This window comes from Rhinolophus sinicus, chromosome 16, assembly GCF_057876585.1.
Source record: "Rhinolophus sinicus isolate RSI-liver-muscle chromosome 16, RSI-T2T, whole genome shotgun sequence".
In the NCBI taxonomy this organism is placed as follows: domain Eukaryota; kingdom Metazoa; phylum Chordata; class Mammalia; order Chiroptera; family Rhinolophidae; genus Rhinolophus; species Rhinolophus sinicus.
In genome coordinates, this window is record NC_142516.1 from 100,241,719 (window position 1) to 100,259,304 (window position 17,586).

Consider the following 17,586-nt stretch of genomic DNA (forward strand, 5'->3'; position numbering starts at 1 on the left):
TACAAACAACAGGAACAAAAACAGCAGACAACACAAGAACAGAAATCTTCAATATTCAAAGATAACCCCTCAATTTTCAATGTCCCCTTACCTCAATGGAACCCTGCCTTCAGTGATGAGCAAAGCACTCTAGTCCCCCCCTGGTTCATCCCTCTACTTCAAAACCATACCTAAACCTCTACGTTTTACAAGAGACAATTCCTAGTAAGTCTTCTTACTGCAACAGAGCTCACTGACCCCTGTGGTCACATCTGACTATCCAGAGACCTCATCAAACCATCGCAAGTACTGACTGCTTTTCTTTGTCTTAGATCAGGTACATTCTGAGGTAGGGCATGTGCCACCCTGAAAACTGTAAGGAGACACTATTGTAATCAGGCATCTATTAAGTAAATAAGTCCCTTGTCACTAGATATAGCAAACAGATATAGTCCCTGCCCTCAGGAAGCTTATAATCCAGTGAAGAAGATACACATAAAAACAAATGAACAAACCATGTGCATGATTACAGCTGCAATTAGCACTGTGAAGAGAATAAAATGGTGAAATGAGAAACAACAAGGGAAACTCACTTAAGATATGGTGGTCAGAGAGGGCTCTTCTGGCACGATCATACGTAAGTATTGACACATGTTGGGAAGAGTATTCTCTCAAAGAAATAGCATGTGCAAAGACCCGGTGGCAAGGATGGGTCTTGGCTGTGTGAGCAGGGGAGTCAAGAGTGCTGGAGGCAGAGTTGAAGCTGGAGAGGTGGCAGGGGAAAATTAAATAGAGCCTTGTAGGTTAGAGTCATAGTTTGGGTTTTACTATGAGTGAGGTGGCATTCGATTGAAGGATTTTAAGCAGAGAAGTTTAATTGAATTGATGTTGAAGAAAAATTAGCTGCTTTGTAGAAAATAGAGGTGGACAAAAAGTCCTATTCAGATCCACCCTGGGTGAGGTAAGGGAGTGGGTGGAGAGTTGTTCTCCCTGCTACAAATATCTGTTCATCTTCTAGCCATGGAAACGGTCTTAGCTTAGATGACTGTTACCACACAACTCCCTCCCTCCTCCACTCCTTTCCACCACACACACACTCATACTCACACACACACACACCTCTCTCTCTCTCTCTCTTTCTCTCTCTCTCTCACACACACACACACACACCTTTCTAAAATTTCCCTCCTTTCCTCTCCTTACTTGTCCCATTTATCCCTTGTTTAAAGTCTTTCAATCATTTTTAGTCTGTGTACTCTTACTCCAGTATTTTTAACATAATGTGTGACTAATGTTCCAATAAAATTCTAATGCTGCAGCAAAGTTATAGCATTTAAAATTTTGCTACTTTTAAAATTCCATTTCCAAAAAAGCTATTCTTTAGGCACTATATGGCTTATGCCTTATGATTGTACCTCTTGTGAATCATGACATTTCTGGATAGTTTCTCCTTGGTTATCTGCCTGCCCTGTTTAACCAGTTCTAGACACCACAGAACACAGGGTTTGGATTCAGACTGAGCTTTGTTCAAATCCCTCAGCCATAAATATTAGTTCTGTGACCTTAGGCAACCTCTCTGAGCCTCCAGGTCTTAGTAACATGGAGAGAACGGTAACTTCCTTACAGGTTTGAGGATTAAATAAATTGTACATAAACCATCTGACACCACGCTGCTTAACACATGGTGAGTTAATACTGTATATGCAAACATCAAGCAAACATCATTTAGAACCTTTGGCTCCTGAAAGTTCAAATTTTCCCATTTTTTCTGCCTATGATCTACTCATCCCACTTTCATGAATTTAATTCCTCTTCCATTCTTTTTTTCTTTCACACCCTGAGCTTAATCTCATTTATTTGGCCCTTACTGTTCTGCTTCAACTTCTTGCCAATCCCATTCCCAAGGACTGCAGCTGTTGGTAACAAAATCAGGTCATCACACAGGTAATAATGGTGGAGAGACATATCAGAACAAAGATTGCTGGTGAGCACCTTCTGATTCGTGATGCATAATGAATATGCTAGAAGGTTTGGGGATTACAGTCAAACTTGAAATGACATGAGGAGGGTCGGGCTGAGATGAGACGGTGCTGGAGAAATCAGGCAACATCCAGGCCTCTGTATATTTGCCCAGATCATGCAGAGTTTGCACAATTGGCCAGCACCTCTGGCCTACAGGACGTGCTGTAGAGCTGCACAGAATACTATTGGTTCTCAAAAACTCTCTTCATGTCTTTAGACTTAGAGTAGTCTGTGCACTAGTTATCCCGAGCTTTCAAGAATGTAAACGTATTAAAGGACTTCTGCATCTTACTGCTTTGGATTTCCACATTTTAAAAAAGTTGTTTATGTTTCTTTACAATAAAATCCACTCAACCCTGACGCTGTAATAATTTTGATAATTCAGAAGTTAATTCAAGATCTTCCAGTGTTCTAGACTTATCATTATAAACATCTTATTTTGCTCTATATGCATAACTGCCAGTCCAGAGGGCATTCTGGTTAATAAAATGCCAGATTCTCCTACTATAATATCAGTTATAATAACATTAAGTAAACATGCTACTAGTACCATGTTTCCCCAAAAATAAGACCTAGCCAGACAATGAACTCTAATACGTCTTTTGGAGCAAAAATTAATATAAGACCCAGTCTTATGTTAGATAAAACCCAGTCTTATAGTAAAATAAGACTGGATCTTATAGTAAAATAAGACTGGGTCTTATATTAATTTTTGTTACAAAAGACACATTAGAGTTGATTGTCTGGCTAGGTCTTATTTTCGGGGAAACAGGTTAATAAAAGCAAACTGGTTTAGCTCAAGACGATTATTCAAGGAGGAATAATAATAATGATAAATAATGTTAATTGCCAACACTTCTGTCATGCAGGGACTCAGCTCCTGCTCCCTGCACAAGAACGCAGAATATAGTGAGGCCAGAAAGGAACACCAACGGAACCATAAACAGGGCGTCATACCACTATATTCTCACTGGCGGCTGGAATGGAGACACAGGAAGCAGGAGACACAGGAAGCAGGAGCCACACGATCCGCAATCTGCCGTCCACTTCTCTGCCTGCCAACCAACCCATTTGCTAACTTCAATCCATGCTTGCTAGCTCAGTCATGGCAGTTATATCAGTGGCCAGTGGCTAACTAGTTACAGCTGATGGCCAACTAGTCACAGCTGACTGCCATCTACTATCCAAGACAGCACCTTTCCATGTGAGGCCGAGAGCCTGGAAACTGCTCTCTGGGGCTCTGTCCCCACACTTCCATAGTTGTTATTGTGTGTCAGGCACTCTTAAGCACTTTGTGTGTTCATTCATAGCACTCCATGAGACAGGCACTATTATTCCCATTTTACAGGTGGTCATAAAGCGAGTGAGCGGCAGAATCAGGGCTCCGACCCAAAAAAATCAGGCTCTAAGTTATAGGACTTAACTATTGTGCTTTGTTCCTCCCTTCCCTTCATTCAGAAATAGTCATTTTAAATAGATATATTTGGGAAAACGTTTACTCACAAAGATAGGTTGAGGAATACATATATAACCAAATATTAAACTTTGTAATATGTCCCAGGCTGGTATAACATGTACTTGTCAAAAATGGAGCAAAGAGCATAAGCTATTGCTCTTACTTAACTATGGATACAGGTCCCACATAGCCTCCTTTCTCATTGCCACGCCCCACATTGAAGTGTGAACCCTGAGCGAGGGCCCTGCTTCCGGGTGTGGACACGGGATGTCTCAGTTCCATGGGCAGCCTGGGAGCGTGGGTGACGCACATAAGAAGCACATGGAGCCCCTCCCCGCTGTGGGGCAGATTCATTTCGGTGCCAAGAAAGGCTGTTCATTCGTTTAGCAAATATTTATTGACCACCTACTGTATGCCATTGTTGTTGGCTGTTTGGGGTTCAGTTGTGGGAACAGAGTCCCAGAGAGCAGTTTCCAGGCTCTCGGCCTCACATAGAAAGGTGCTGGCTCGGGTAGTAGATGGACATCAGCTGTGGCTAGTTGGCCATCAGCTGTGGCTAGTTGGCTGTCAACTGTAACCAGTTAGCCAATTAGCCACTGATATAACTGCCTGGGCTGTGCTGGTTGGTGAGTCAGTGAGTTGGCAGGCAGAGAAGTGGACAGCAGGTTGCAGGTCGTGTGGCTCCAGCCTCTAGTGAGACTATAGTGCCACCAGTGAGACTATGGTGGTATGACTCCCCTACCTATGGCTCCGTGGGTGTTCCTTTTTGGCCTCATCATATCCTGCGTTCTTATGTGAGGAGCAGGACTAGAGGCCCCGCAGGCCGCCCCGCACGACAAATGGTGGAGCGAGCAGGGTCTCCTGCACGACACAGTAGTAAGCAAACCGGATAAAAATCCTTCTAAAAGTTTACATTCTAGTGGAAGAGACAGACAGTAACAAGATAAGTAAAATATGTAGTAGGTTGGATAATTAAAGTACAGAGGAGAAAAAGTAAAGTACGGAAAGGGGATTAAAAAAAATTGAGTGTAACAAAAAGTTTAGACAAGTGGAAAGGGAGACCTCTCTGAGAAGATGCTATTTGAGGTGCAAAGAGCATCTTTTTTTGTGTGCCATCCTTCCCTAAAATAAAAAAATTCCCAAAGGATGATCATCTGAAGATTACAGTGTAAAAATAGTTAATGAACCTCCATTATTTCAATCACAGAGAATTAACCAAAATAAAACCACAAATCAAAACACAGCTTTCACAGATTTACCTGGGGTGAAAAAAGAAAATGATCCTCACACATGGAACAGACGCCTTCATCCTCTGTCTTCCATGTACTGAGGTGGTCTGCGTATCCTGCTTACTGACACAGAGGATGTATGCATGAGAACAGGTTGTCAACTTAAAAATGATATTAACCATTTGCTTTGGCTGTCCAATTCCAAATGTTTGGTGATTTTTTACACTTAATAGAAATGAATGCACACTTTGGTGTCAACCCAGCCTCGGCCAAATGGCTGGAAGTGAGAACAAACTGCTATTAGAACATACTGGCTGTGACATTAGCTATCATGGAGGTCAGTATAAGGTACAGCAGATGCACAGAGAAAGAAGCCTGTTCCCAAGCGGAAGATGTTTGAGCCAGCCGTTGGCCAAGTGGACAGGCACTGAAGAAGACATTCCAGGAGCAACAGCAGGTCCCAAGCCGTGGGAGTCTGAGGGGAGTGAGCCTGGGTGAGGAATCTCACAGCATCACGTGTCACTGACACCGATCGTGCAGGCCTGTCGTCAGGTCGGCACAGGACCACCTTCCAGAGTGTCTCAGTCCTCCACTGTGGGTGCAGCATCTTAATTCCTGGTGTCTGACCAGCATCTCAGAGCCTGTAACTCAACCCTCTGGGGTACTTTTACAGGGTGGAAAGAGACCTGAAATCCAAAATCAAGGACTAGTGGCCCTGCATGAGAAGGCTGCTCCCCCTCTCCACTTTACCACATTTACCTCCACCTAAGGATCTGAGGGTGAGCTCCGGCTGGTGGCCCCACAGTGACAGAATTGCTAGTTAGGGCTGTTCCCGAGACGGGTGGGAGATGGTCCCAGCCCGCCTGGACTTAGACAGTCAGGCCATATATGCCACATCGGGTGTGGGCTGGGGATGGCTACTAAATGCTCATCCGCAGGGGAGCACTTAGTATCCTCCGTGAGTTTATTTTTAAGTTAGAATAATAATATACACAAAAGCCCTGCAAACTTTAAAGTCTTATTTTTCCCCAGTTCTTGGCACATGGGATGGCCTAGTAATGTTTGTAGAATGAATGAGGGAGTGAAAGACAGACCAACCGTGCGGGAACAAACTCCCTCTTCTTCTAGAAGAAGAACAGCATTAGAACCCTTAAACCTGTGATCCGCTCTCCATCTGAAACATGGATGGGAGAATCTTTTATCTTTTTTCCCCTTCTTGCACCTCTCCTCCCGCCACTAGGGTTCAAACCTCCGGCTGCTCATGCCAACCTCCGGCTCCTCAGCTCCAGGGAGAGCCTTTTTCACAATCTTAGCTGTAGAGGGCGCAGCTCACTGGCCCACGTGGGAATCGAACCTGCGACCTCGGGGTTAGGAGCATGGCGCTCCAACCACCTGAGTCACCAGGCTGGCCCTATGGGAGCATCTTGAATCGAAGGCCCTCTCAGGATCTTTCTATGTGCCTTTTTCATCATGGAAGCTGTCACAAATATTCCTTTGCTTAGAAAAGTGAGAGAAAGAAGTCAGACTGGGAGAAATGTGACCACAGCTTGCCTCACTCAGTTTTTGAATTGAGAAGTAGTTTGATAAAGCAGGACATACCATACGCCATGAGACTGTTCATGAGGACATGTTGCAAGTAGTAATAAGCTGAAGAACCCAATAAATGCCTGAACAGGAGAGGATCTTATTCGGTTCAGGAAGTCTGGCATCTTTGAGACTTTAAATCTCTCTTTCTGTCTGTACTATTGCATCTCTCTATCAGCTGTTTCATATAAATATCGAAATGTGTCAGGCTTATTTGTACCCTTCGCTTCAGTGGTCCTGCAGACAATTTATCCTGCACTGTTTATAAGGCTGGATGAAATCCACAGTTCTGCCTGAATTCTTTTTCCCCTTTAGAGATTTTGCTGCCTGCTGCTTTGGGCTCCCTCCAACTTGTGAGAATAACGTGTTCCACTACATTCTTTCTCCCCCTTCCTTCTAATGCTGTCCTTCATTAACCCCAAACTTTTCTCTTCTCCTGAGATTCCACTCACTTCTTCAACTTTTCCCAGGAATGCACAGCCCTCTCACTTAGGGACTTGTCTGCCCTCTGCTCAGAATTACTGACACCTGCCGTCTTGTTCTTCTGCACCCTGGGCTCCTTCAAACTCTTCTGATTTATAATCCCAGCAAAGCTAAGGTCCTGGAGACATTTATAACTCCAATCTCCTTAAGTTACTCTAAGATTTGATTTTCAATTACACTGGCATGAGAAAGTATTGAAGGAGGAAATGGATTTATGAAATCAATATGCACGATCCAGTCATTTGTGACAGAGCTCACCATCTGATATAATTTTTTCAAAGCAACATTTAGAATGATCCGATTTGCTTTGGTGATTGCATGACTTTTTCTTACTCTTAGTACTATCCCTGTTCCAAACTACAACTAAAATATAGTCACATTTCATTCTAATCTTGATACCACTCTTTCTTCCTGCATTAATGCCACATTCAGTATCTCAAATTGACACAAAAATTTAGTCAAAGAATGTCATCATGTATGAAGAGTAGCATTTTTAAAGGTGTTCATTTCCTTATAATTCACTCTGTTCTCTGGATGGAACTGTCTGGTTCTAACTTAAGTTGGAAGAGAGAACAAGTAGTAAGGATGTCAAGACCTTGGGAACAGGGCTTAAGAAGTGAGGGGAAGCCAAGGTTGCCAGGTACAGGCAGAGCAGTTATGGAGGGAAACTATCTATTCCATAAATGCTGGTCTTTAGGAGAGCACTTAAGTTAGCCAGTGCAAATTGCCCAAAGCAGCTTTCACTCTATCTCCTCCCCTTGTCATCTACACTTTATGAAAGAGCTGCCTCCGCTTCCCTGCTTCCATTCATTCATTCCGCAACCTATATACACACACATACACACACACACACACACACACACACACACACACACACACACCCCTGACTGAAATCATTGTATGGTCACCACCAACTTCTTTGTCATTAAATCCAGTGGACACATCTCCTTCCTTTCCTTGTCTGAACTTCCTGCAGGATTTGACACACTGTTGAACATCCTCTCTTCAAAATTCTTTTCCCCTTGCTTTTAAGACTCCCCTGGAATTCCTCTATCCACAGCTTTTCATTCTCTTTCTCTGCATCTTTTTTCTTGACTCTTCTTTTAAATGTTAGTGTTTCTCACATAATTGTCCTTGGTCTTCTTTTCTTTTCATTCCACACAATCACCTCCACTCCCATTGAGTCATTTCCATCTTTATGCTGATGACTCTGAGCTGACCTACCATCCAACTACCTCCTGCCCCAAACTCAGCACGCCGAAACCAAAATTCCTCATCTCTCCCCCGATTCCCCCAACCTGCTTGTACCCATCATGCTTGACTCTTCCTACTGCCTGACCTATATACCAACAGTCACACAATCCTGACCATCAGACTTCCAAAGACCTCTTGAATTTGCCCACTTCTCCCTAACACCATTGTTCTACCTCAGGCCACGTAACCCCATCCTTAACCTGTCTGATATCCACTCTCATTCCCCTCAAATCCACTCTCCAATTTGCAGCCAAAACAATCTTAAGAAAATTAAATTCTGACTCATCATTGCTCATCCTTCAGTGGCTTTCCATTGAACTTAGAACAAAGATAAAATCTTTCCAGTACTAGTCATAAGGCCTCAGGCACTGCCCGTGTTCCATCTCTTACCACTATCCCAGCCTGCTCTATCTTCCTACTCAATCCCACCCACATGCTCCACCCACCCCAATATGGAAGAAAGGACTTGCAATCTCTCTCTCAATCTCTCTCTCTCCCCCCTCCACCCACCCACAACCATCACATCTCTGCATATGCTGCTCTTTTTGTCTAGAAACACCAATTCCTCTCCCCATCCCTAATGCCTGGCTAGATCATACGTATCCTTTAGCTTCTCACTTTGATGTCAGTTCCTCCAGGGGTCTTCCATGACCCTCCCAGGTGGGGTTAGGTGTCTCCTATGGGTTTCATACTGCCCCCTGTTGGTGGAATACGCAGCACTCATCACTGTGTTGATTCATCGGTCTCCCCTCACACGTGAGGTGGAGCCGCTTGCATGCAAAGCTGCGAGTTATCCTCACAGTCCAGGGCCCAGCACATGAAGTATCCTCTGTAAAGACCCCACGCATGATGATCTAAGAAAAATAGAATTAAGTTTTCCTTATGCACATCAAGATTTCCATACAAAATTCGTTTAGAGTAACAAACCAAATAAAATTCACTTTTAAATGTTTGTTTACAAACTACACAATACCCATAACCCAAGTGAAAACGGGGGTGGGGGAGGGGTGAGGGAGGGCGGAATCTTAGTTTAAATGGTTTTCCAAGTCATTTAACCGCATAAAGCTCAATGTAGCCTCTTTCAGTATTTGTACTTTCTGATCTGTAGACTGCTCCTTTTTGCTTGTCTTGAGCCTAGAGAAGTATGATACATTCCACTCTGTGCCCGTGCTGTGGACTGTGTGTGTCCCCAGTTGTCACTAATGCTCTTTTGGACCAGCTTCCTCTTTGTCAAAGGAAGCTCTGTGACTCAGCAGCTTGCAACCTGCCTTTTTAAACGAGTGGATCTTTTTGCTCCAAGCACTGAATACAATTAGTCACTACACACCACACAACAATTATATTAGAAAAACATTACACAGATCTCTGCATAATCAGAGGGTACCTGCTTATAAGCTTCAGGTAGCTATCAACTTTGTTGGGTATTTTTTTCAGGGCAAGATCACAATTCAACCATGCTTGGCTGCATTGTCATGGAGAATGCTAAGCTATAACAAATAATTCCTCATGAAGGAAGTGTGCGATTAGTACTCAGTGCTCTGATTTCCCCCCACAGGATAAAGATGGTATTTTACCAAAAATAATTTATACCTTGGCATCCGATGTAATGCAAATTTGATAAAAATGTAAGACTCCATTAAAATTAAGGACATGAACGCCTTTGGCTCACACGATGTGCAGATGGAGAACTGTGGCGAATTTTAGAAATGTGGGCTGCAGATTGTGTTCTGAATGCATTAAGATAGGTTGGATAGGTTGTCTGTTCCTAATGTGTGTGAAAACACACTGTGAAACTCTTATTGATTATTTACTGCAATCATTGTATTGAGTTTATCCTGACAGTAAGAACACAGAAACCTGAAAGGCAGGCAGCTTCAAAGTTTCCTAAATACAGATTCAGAGGGTCTGCATATTTCAGCTCCCTGTCAGATAGGTTCTGTGGTTCACTAAACAATTACTCCTTATCGAAAATAAGGAAGTCACACACCCTGTCATCAGACTGCTTACAGTCTGGTTGGGGAGAAGAGGAGAAGGAGAAAGAAAAACAGAAGAGAAGAAACAGGGGTGGCCGGTTAGCTCAGTTGGTTAGAGCGCAATGCTTGTAACACCAGGGTTGCTGGTTTGATCCCCACATGGGCCACTATGAGCTGTGCCCTCCACAACTAGATTGAAACAACTACTTGACTTGGAGCTGATGGGTCCTGGAAAAACACACTTAAAATAAATAAAAGTTAAAACATACGCACGCGTGCGCGCACACACACACACACACACACACACACACAGAATGTCTGTTATGTGTCAAGCACTTTGTAAAATGTTACATATAATTTCATTTCGTCTTCACAATAACTGCATGTAGTACGGCATGTAGTTAGGATTATTATCTCTGTCTGTGATGAAATCATCAACTGAGAAAGGCAGGAAGAAGGTTTGGTTGGCATGGTTAGACATAATGAATTCAGAGATCCTCAGTTTGACATCTTTGTAAGACGTCCCTGAGAGGAGGTCCTTTGGACGCTTGAAAATATGGGTCTGGGGTTCAGGGGAAGGCCAGGGGCTGAGGCATGAATGAGAGCCCTGGGGATTAAGTACAAATCTGGAAGAGAAAAGGCGGAGCACTGTAGTTTGGGGTAAAAAAAAACAAAAAAAAAAAACAGCACTGCTTGAGAGGCACATAAAGGAAGTCCACGAAAAAGAAGAAGAAGGAGTTGTCTGAAATGCAAGGGAAGGAGCAGGAGGACAGTGTTGTGGACTAAAGGCCACAACGGAGAAGCAGGTGTCAAAGGAGGGCTGCACTGCCCTGTACTTTTAGTGCGGGAGGACCCAGTTGTGTGGGGCTGAGCAGAAGTCCAGTGCAGTGGACAGGTAGAAGATGGAGCAAAGAGGAGACAGTGCCATCCCACTGGATGGCAAACTCCATCTAACATGGCAGGTCTGGGGTTCTCTTTTTACCCCTTTACCTCCAGACCTGGCAGAGGGCTGTGTAGAGTCTCAGAAATGTTTGTCGAATGACTGAGTGAATGGTTTAATTCATTGATATTTAAAGGATTCCAGATAAGGTGGGAGGAAAGGAGATCCAGAGTGCAGATGGTTGAGATCGGCCCTGGACAAGAGTAGGGCCACTTCTTCAAGCTGGAATCACCAGCACTGAACATGCTGCTCAGAGTACAGGGGACACTCCAGTGCTGTGGATGAAGTGAATGAAGTTAAATTCAGGGCATTATCAAAATGTAGCTCATCAGTGTTCCTTAATTTCACAGAAAATTGTATGTAAAAAATAATGGCTCTAGAAGAGGATAAACAGGGTCTAATACATGGTGATGGAAAGAGAACTGACTCTGGGTGGTGAACACACAATGTGAGATATAGATGATGTATTACGGGAATTGTACACCTGAAACATATGTAACTTTACTAACAATTGTCACCCCCATAAACTTTAATTGAAAAAAAAAAGAAATTAGGTTATTTTCAAATGTGGTGAAGATTCTCCTGTCGCTATAACGCAAGATACATTCATGATAAATAAACGGAGTGATGCATAACAATAAAAATGAAATGTAGAAACTTAATCCAATAGGTGAGGATAGAAACCATAGGAAGAAAAGAGAGAAAATGCTAAGAAACTCTTTTTAAAATATAAATCTTTTAAAAATAGGCCATACATCCTATGGCTACACTAAAAAAAAAAAAAAAAAAAAGCGAATGTGTGGAAAATTTACATATCACTTAGAAGGTTTATCTTTACCATTTGCATCAAGAGCCATGCAAGGCAGCCCTGTAAGCCCGGCCCCCAGAGGAGAGCAGGTTCTGCACCAGGCATCTCTCTCTGTCACAGAAACTCCAGACATCTCATTTCCCTCTGGATGTGAGTTTTCTTCTCTGATTTAGAAAGTCTGCATGTCCACACACACTGGTTTCTATATTCCAGTTGAAATATAATATTGCTCCCTGTCTCGGCTTCCACTAACAGGCATGCAAAGCCAGCCATTTTCAAATGACGCTTCGGTTCCTACAGGTTGTGAACACGGGAGAATCGTGACATTTCCCAAATTGTTCAACGGATAAGCTTGTTTAGCTATTTTGCTAGCTTCCTAATCGGACAATATTTGGATAATAAGAGGTGATAAAATAATTTCCTTTCCTCCTCATTTCGGTTGTCATGACATGGCCAACTGGAAGTGAATAACTGCAATAACTTGGGAAAATGCTACAATTCCCAAAGTTTTGTCTTGTGCCTAATCTAGTCTCTACTACACTGCCAGATAAATCTTCCAAACACAAACATTACATACCATTTGGAGGCCTTGTTCAAGAACCTACAATGGCTCCTCCTGCTTTTTGCATCAAGCGTACCTCCTTTGTGCAGCTTTGAAAACCTTTGGAATTTGGCTCCATTCCTGCTTGTTGGCACTCCTGGGCTCCGAGGTTCCTCATGGACAGAACCCGCTCCTTCCTGTACAGGGACGTTCTCATCTCTGCCTCCATGCCTGTCCTATCCCGCCCCCTTCCCCCTACCACTTGGAATGCCTTCCCTCCCCCTCAAACCCCCTCCTAGCGCCTTCTCCATCGGTCCAGGGCCAGGGAGAGCTCTGCTCTTTCCAGAGAGATCTCCAACTCTTCCAGTCCCTGTTGGGTAGTCTTTCAGCCAGTGGCAGACAAAGTCAAAACTAGATGATATTTGGGAGGGGCAGGGTATACTTAATTGTTCTTTGTTTGTTGGGGCCCCTTTGGAAATATATCTTAAAGGTGTTTCTGTATTCTCTATATAACCTAGGGAAGGGCAAAGCAAGTAGTGACGTAAACACTTAATGAGCCCTTGGTTATAGAGTATGAACCTATGCTTTAGCTCTGAGGCCACCGTGCTTTATCTCTGGTTCAATATCAGCAACTGGAGAAACAGATACTAATATTCTTTCTACAAACCCAGTTCTCACATTACATCTTTAGCAAATGCAAATCGATAACGGACTGAGTCAGAAAGGAGCTTCTATAACTTCATTCAGTGTTAACCAAATTTAATGTTTGCCTCTGGCAGGTTTTCACTGCTCTCTCAGATGTGTGCAGTTGGTGTGGAATCTGTGCGGTATTTTAAGTGATAAAGAAAGCTAAAGAGAAGCAATGATGTGGGAGCTTACGGCTGTGGAAACCCTAACCTTCAGTCATCTGCTAGCCTGGGCTACGTTCATGCGCTCACGTGCCTGAAAGACGTTCCATGACTTCGAAAGGCACCTTTTCAGGGCTACTTACACCTAGTGTCTGTTTTAATATCTTTGACTTATTCAGGAGAGACACGGCTGACAGCTGACATGGAAAGAAATAGAACTTGGGACTCTTGGTTTAACCCTTAAAGTCCTGCTCATTATAAGCTTAAAGGAGATCCAGGCTTTTCCTAGACTCCTCAGTCCATTTCTTCAATCATTTCAGATATTAGAATTAACTTCCCGCTGGATTTTTCGTCTAAACGTTAATTATATATTAACAGAAGAACCAGAAATAAATAGCATTTTTATTTTTGGTTTTCTGGGATTATTTGCGTCTCTGCCTTCAGAATGAAATCATTTCCTTCCTGCCTAATCAAAAGGCTGAATTTAGGTAACAGAGTAGAGCTGTGGACCTAAGCTAGATTTCCAAAAAGAAAAATAATTTCACAGCTGACTTTGCATGTCTTCATTGCATGCTGTCCCTGCGCTCCCTGGCAACCGCACAGTCGTCCTTCCTGACCCAGCTCAGATGTCTTTCTCTCTGTGAAGCCTTCTCTGGCTCCCCAAGCAGAGTTTGGCATCTCTTCTTCCTATTCCAACAGCATCTTTTGGATTCCTTGAAGTCACACTTGTTTAGGGAGCACCTACTTTCCATTACTCGGTCTCTTATGCCTTTGCCATAATGTACTTTGTGGAGTTTCTCAGTCTGGTTGTCTGCCTCCCGCCCCCACTCAGCTTGCAGAGGGTGAGCACAGTGTCTCACCCATCTCTGTGGCCCTTAGGACAACACCCAGCACAGCCGGTGCTCGTGGAGTGAATTACCCCCTAAACTACAGGCCTGGTTCCTGAGCAGTGGCTTGAATAACAACTAAGATGGACAGACCAATTCATGCAGGCAGACTGATGTTTTGAGGTGGAAGAGTTTGTTTGAGCTTCTAGACTCAAGCAGCTGAGGGAATGGATGGGGAGACAGAGTTGAAGGCCTAAGAGTCTGAGCCATCAACAGAAGCCATCTAAATAGCTCCTGGATTTGCCTCCTATTACCTCTGTTACCTGTGCCTCCAACTTTTTCAGGCATTCCTCATTTCTTGCCTGAATTTATAATACTAATGACCTCTAAATTGGCCTCTCTAACTCAATTGTAGGATTTGTCTCCTCCCTAGTCTGCTCTACGCCATCTTTCTCATGACTGATCTATCTAAAAACAAATCCAATCTTTATTTACTTAAAATTCTTCTAGTCCTGAAAAATTTTCAGTGATCACACACACATACACACATGCAGGTATACAAAACAGCACACACACACACACACACACACACACACACACACACACGTTGCCTTCAGTCTGAATCCGGGTTCCCTGTTGTGATATTCCAGTCTATCCATTACCCAGCCCTTCCTTTCTTCTCCCTGTTACCTCTTCACCCTAATACTAAGCTACTGGAAGTTCCCTGGAAGTTCTGTTAAATAGAAAACTTTTACGGGTGAGAACTCTTCTAGAAGAAAGGATTTATTGAGCCATATGCTAGCCAGAGAGGACCAGGTCCTGGGGCGTGCTGTCTAAACCACCAGCAGCAGGGCTAGGCAGACAGGACAAACATGTGCACCGTCCTGGAGGTGACAGGCTTTTTTCATAAATCAAGTAGGAGGAAGAAAGATGCAAGTCATTTTGAAAGAATTACATGGGCTATAGACAAAGGGGGTGGGAGGAGGTGAAGCAGAGCTCTGGGATAGGTGCAGAGTCCGTGAGGAAGAAGTGCTTTCTCCTTGGGATTGGTTGTGGGCAACAGTCCAGAAAGTCCACGCGTAAGTAAGAAGCAGAAGCTCCTGAGGTTCACCTGCCTATTCCCTTTTAGATAATGGCAGAAATAACCACCTGAAGGTTAAGTCAAAGTTTCAACATACACTCAGGAATGTGAGCAGTCTTTGGTTCGTTTTGCCCTGACTTTGTTAACTGATTAACCTCTCGTGGTCTCTTCCTTCTACCCTCTGGCCTTCTGTACCTTAATTTAGGACACCTCAGAATTTTCTCCTAAAACCATCATCTCTTTATACTTTCGCATATGATGCTCCTTTTTCCTGGACCAAAACCCTTTTTATCTTTGTCTTACTCAGCTCACTCTAACTCAACTTTCAGGTTATAGCTAATGTGGCACTTCATCTGAGGTGCTTTCCTGCACTGTCCCCACTTCCTAACTGGGTTTGGTTCCCAGTGCATGAGCTCCCATACTGATAGGGAAGTTAGGAAGGTAGAAATAAGCAGGAGAAGGAGGAATTAGCCCCGGTTAGGAGCCCTGGGCAGCTGCCCTCACTTAGGGCACAAACACCTTGCTGACTCAGCAGAATATTGAAAACAAGATATGTCGTTAGAAGAAGGAAAAATGCTGGAGAGGGAGAGAAACCATCCCGCTTATCAGAACATACTGAACCATTTTTAATGAAGTTCTCAAGTAAATCATGGGAAATTAACAGGTTTATTGTTATGCCGTGAGAAACAACCTTGAGAACCAGGGAGGAGGACACCTCAGCAGGGAGAGGGAAAGATAATAGAGAGAAACTGGGGGAGACAATTCTACCCATAGAGCAGGGGTGTCCAAACTTTTTTCAACATTTTTCACCAAGGGCCATATGCGGTAAAATACACAGCCGGCCACTCACTCGAGGTGAAGTACGTATTGCCTCACCTGGTTTATTTAAGTAAACTAAATATATTTTTGGAATTTGCTGTGGGCCAGTGTGGGGGCGGAGCCCCAGAGAGAAGTTTCCAGGCTCTCGGCCTCACATAGAAAGGTGTTGGTTCAGGTAGTAAATGGCCAACTGTGATTGCATGGCCATCAGCTGTGGCTAGTTGGCCGTCAGCTGTAACCAGTGAGCCATTGGCCACTAATATAACTGCTGTGGCTAAGGAAGGAAAAAAAAAAGAGAAGAAGGATGGGGCTAGCAAGGAGATGGCGGCTGGGCTGGCAAGTGTGGATGGCGGTTTGCGGACAGTGTGTATCCAGCCTCCAGTGAGAGTATAGTGCCGCCAGAGAGAATAAAGTGGTATGACTCCCCTACCTATGGCTCCGTCGGTGTTCCTTTTTGGCCTCACCATATCCTGCGTTCTTGTATGGGGAGCAGGAGCAGAGACCCCGCAGGCTGCCCTGCACGACAAATGGCGCAGCGAGCAGGGTCTCCCGCACGACACATGGCGTAGTCGGCAGGATATGGTGCCGGCCAAAGCTCTCCAAAGGACGGTGGAGCAGTTTGTGTGTATGAACACTCAGTCTGAGGAAGACCAGGAGGAGCAGCTGCCGGAGAGCTGGACCCCCGTGGAGGGGTGGGAGGACGTGGACGGTTCTCCCACCAGCACAGGAAAAGCCATGCAGCTGCTGGAGAGATGGAGCCCCGTGGAGAGGTGGAAAGATGTGGACGGTTCCCCAACCAGCACAGGCCGGAGAAAGCAAAGGTCGTTGCAGCCCTGTGGGCCGGGGAAGTTCCTGCTCAGGCAGCCCGGATGCAGGACTTATAGTCCCAGGAGGTAATGCTTGCTGAGTCCTCCGTGGGAGATGAGGGTGAGGTCAAGGTCATCCCTCACCCCCAGGACAGCCCTGGTGAATGACTATGGACTATGGGGAATTGCCTTCCATCCCTAATTTAATGGACTGCTTGACTGTTTGTTTGGGAACTGTTGTTAGTGGAACTGGGGGATATTTGCTTTTGTCTCTTGACTGGCCACCATTGAGAATATGTAAGCACCTTGATTGTGAGTCGCTGTTGTTCCAGCAGGGTACCCTGAGAGGCACAGAGAGAGTGGCAGTGCCCTGAGAGCCCTGGCTGAGTCCAGGAAGTCTGGCTGAGCCCTGAAGATACCCTGGCTGTGCCCAGGAAGTCGGGCTGTTCCCAGAGAGAGTGGCAGTGCCCTGAGAGCCCTGGCTGAGTCCAGGAAGTCTGGCTGAGCCCTGAAGTTACCCTGGCTGTGCCCAGGAAGTCGGGCTGTTCCCAGAGAGAGTGGCAGTGCCCTGAGAGCCCTGGCTGTGTCCAGGAAGTGTGGCTGTTCCCAGAGAAAGTGGCAGTGCCCTGAGAAATCCTAGCTGTGCCCGGGGAAACTAGTGGTACCCTAAGAAGTCCAGGAAGTCTGGCTGTGCCCAGGAGTACTGGTGGTGCCCTGAGAAACCCTAGCTGTGCCCGGGGAAACTAGTGGTACCCTAAGAAGTCCAGGAAGTCTGGCTGTGCCCAGGAGTACTGGTGGTGCCCTGAGAAACCCTATCTGTGCCCGGGGAAACTAGTGGTACCCTAAGAAGTCCAGGAAGTCTGGCTGTGCCCAGGAGTACTGGTGGTGCCCTGAGAAACCCTGGCTGTGTCCGGGAAGACAGGTGGTACCCTAAGA

General features: G+C 44.8%; 1 long non-coding RNA gene across 8 annotated transcripts in view; it reads right to left on the reverse strand.

The window, feature by feature from the left end:
* LOC148755078 (uncharacterized) overlaps positions 1-17,586 on the reverse strand; it is a 129,625-nt gene that overhangs the window by 34,168 nt on the left and 77,871 nt on the right. The window lies entirely within an intron of this gene.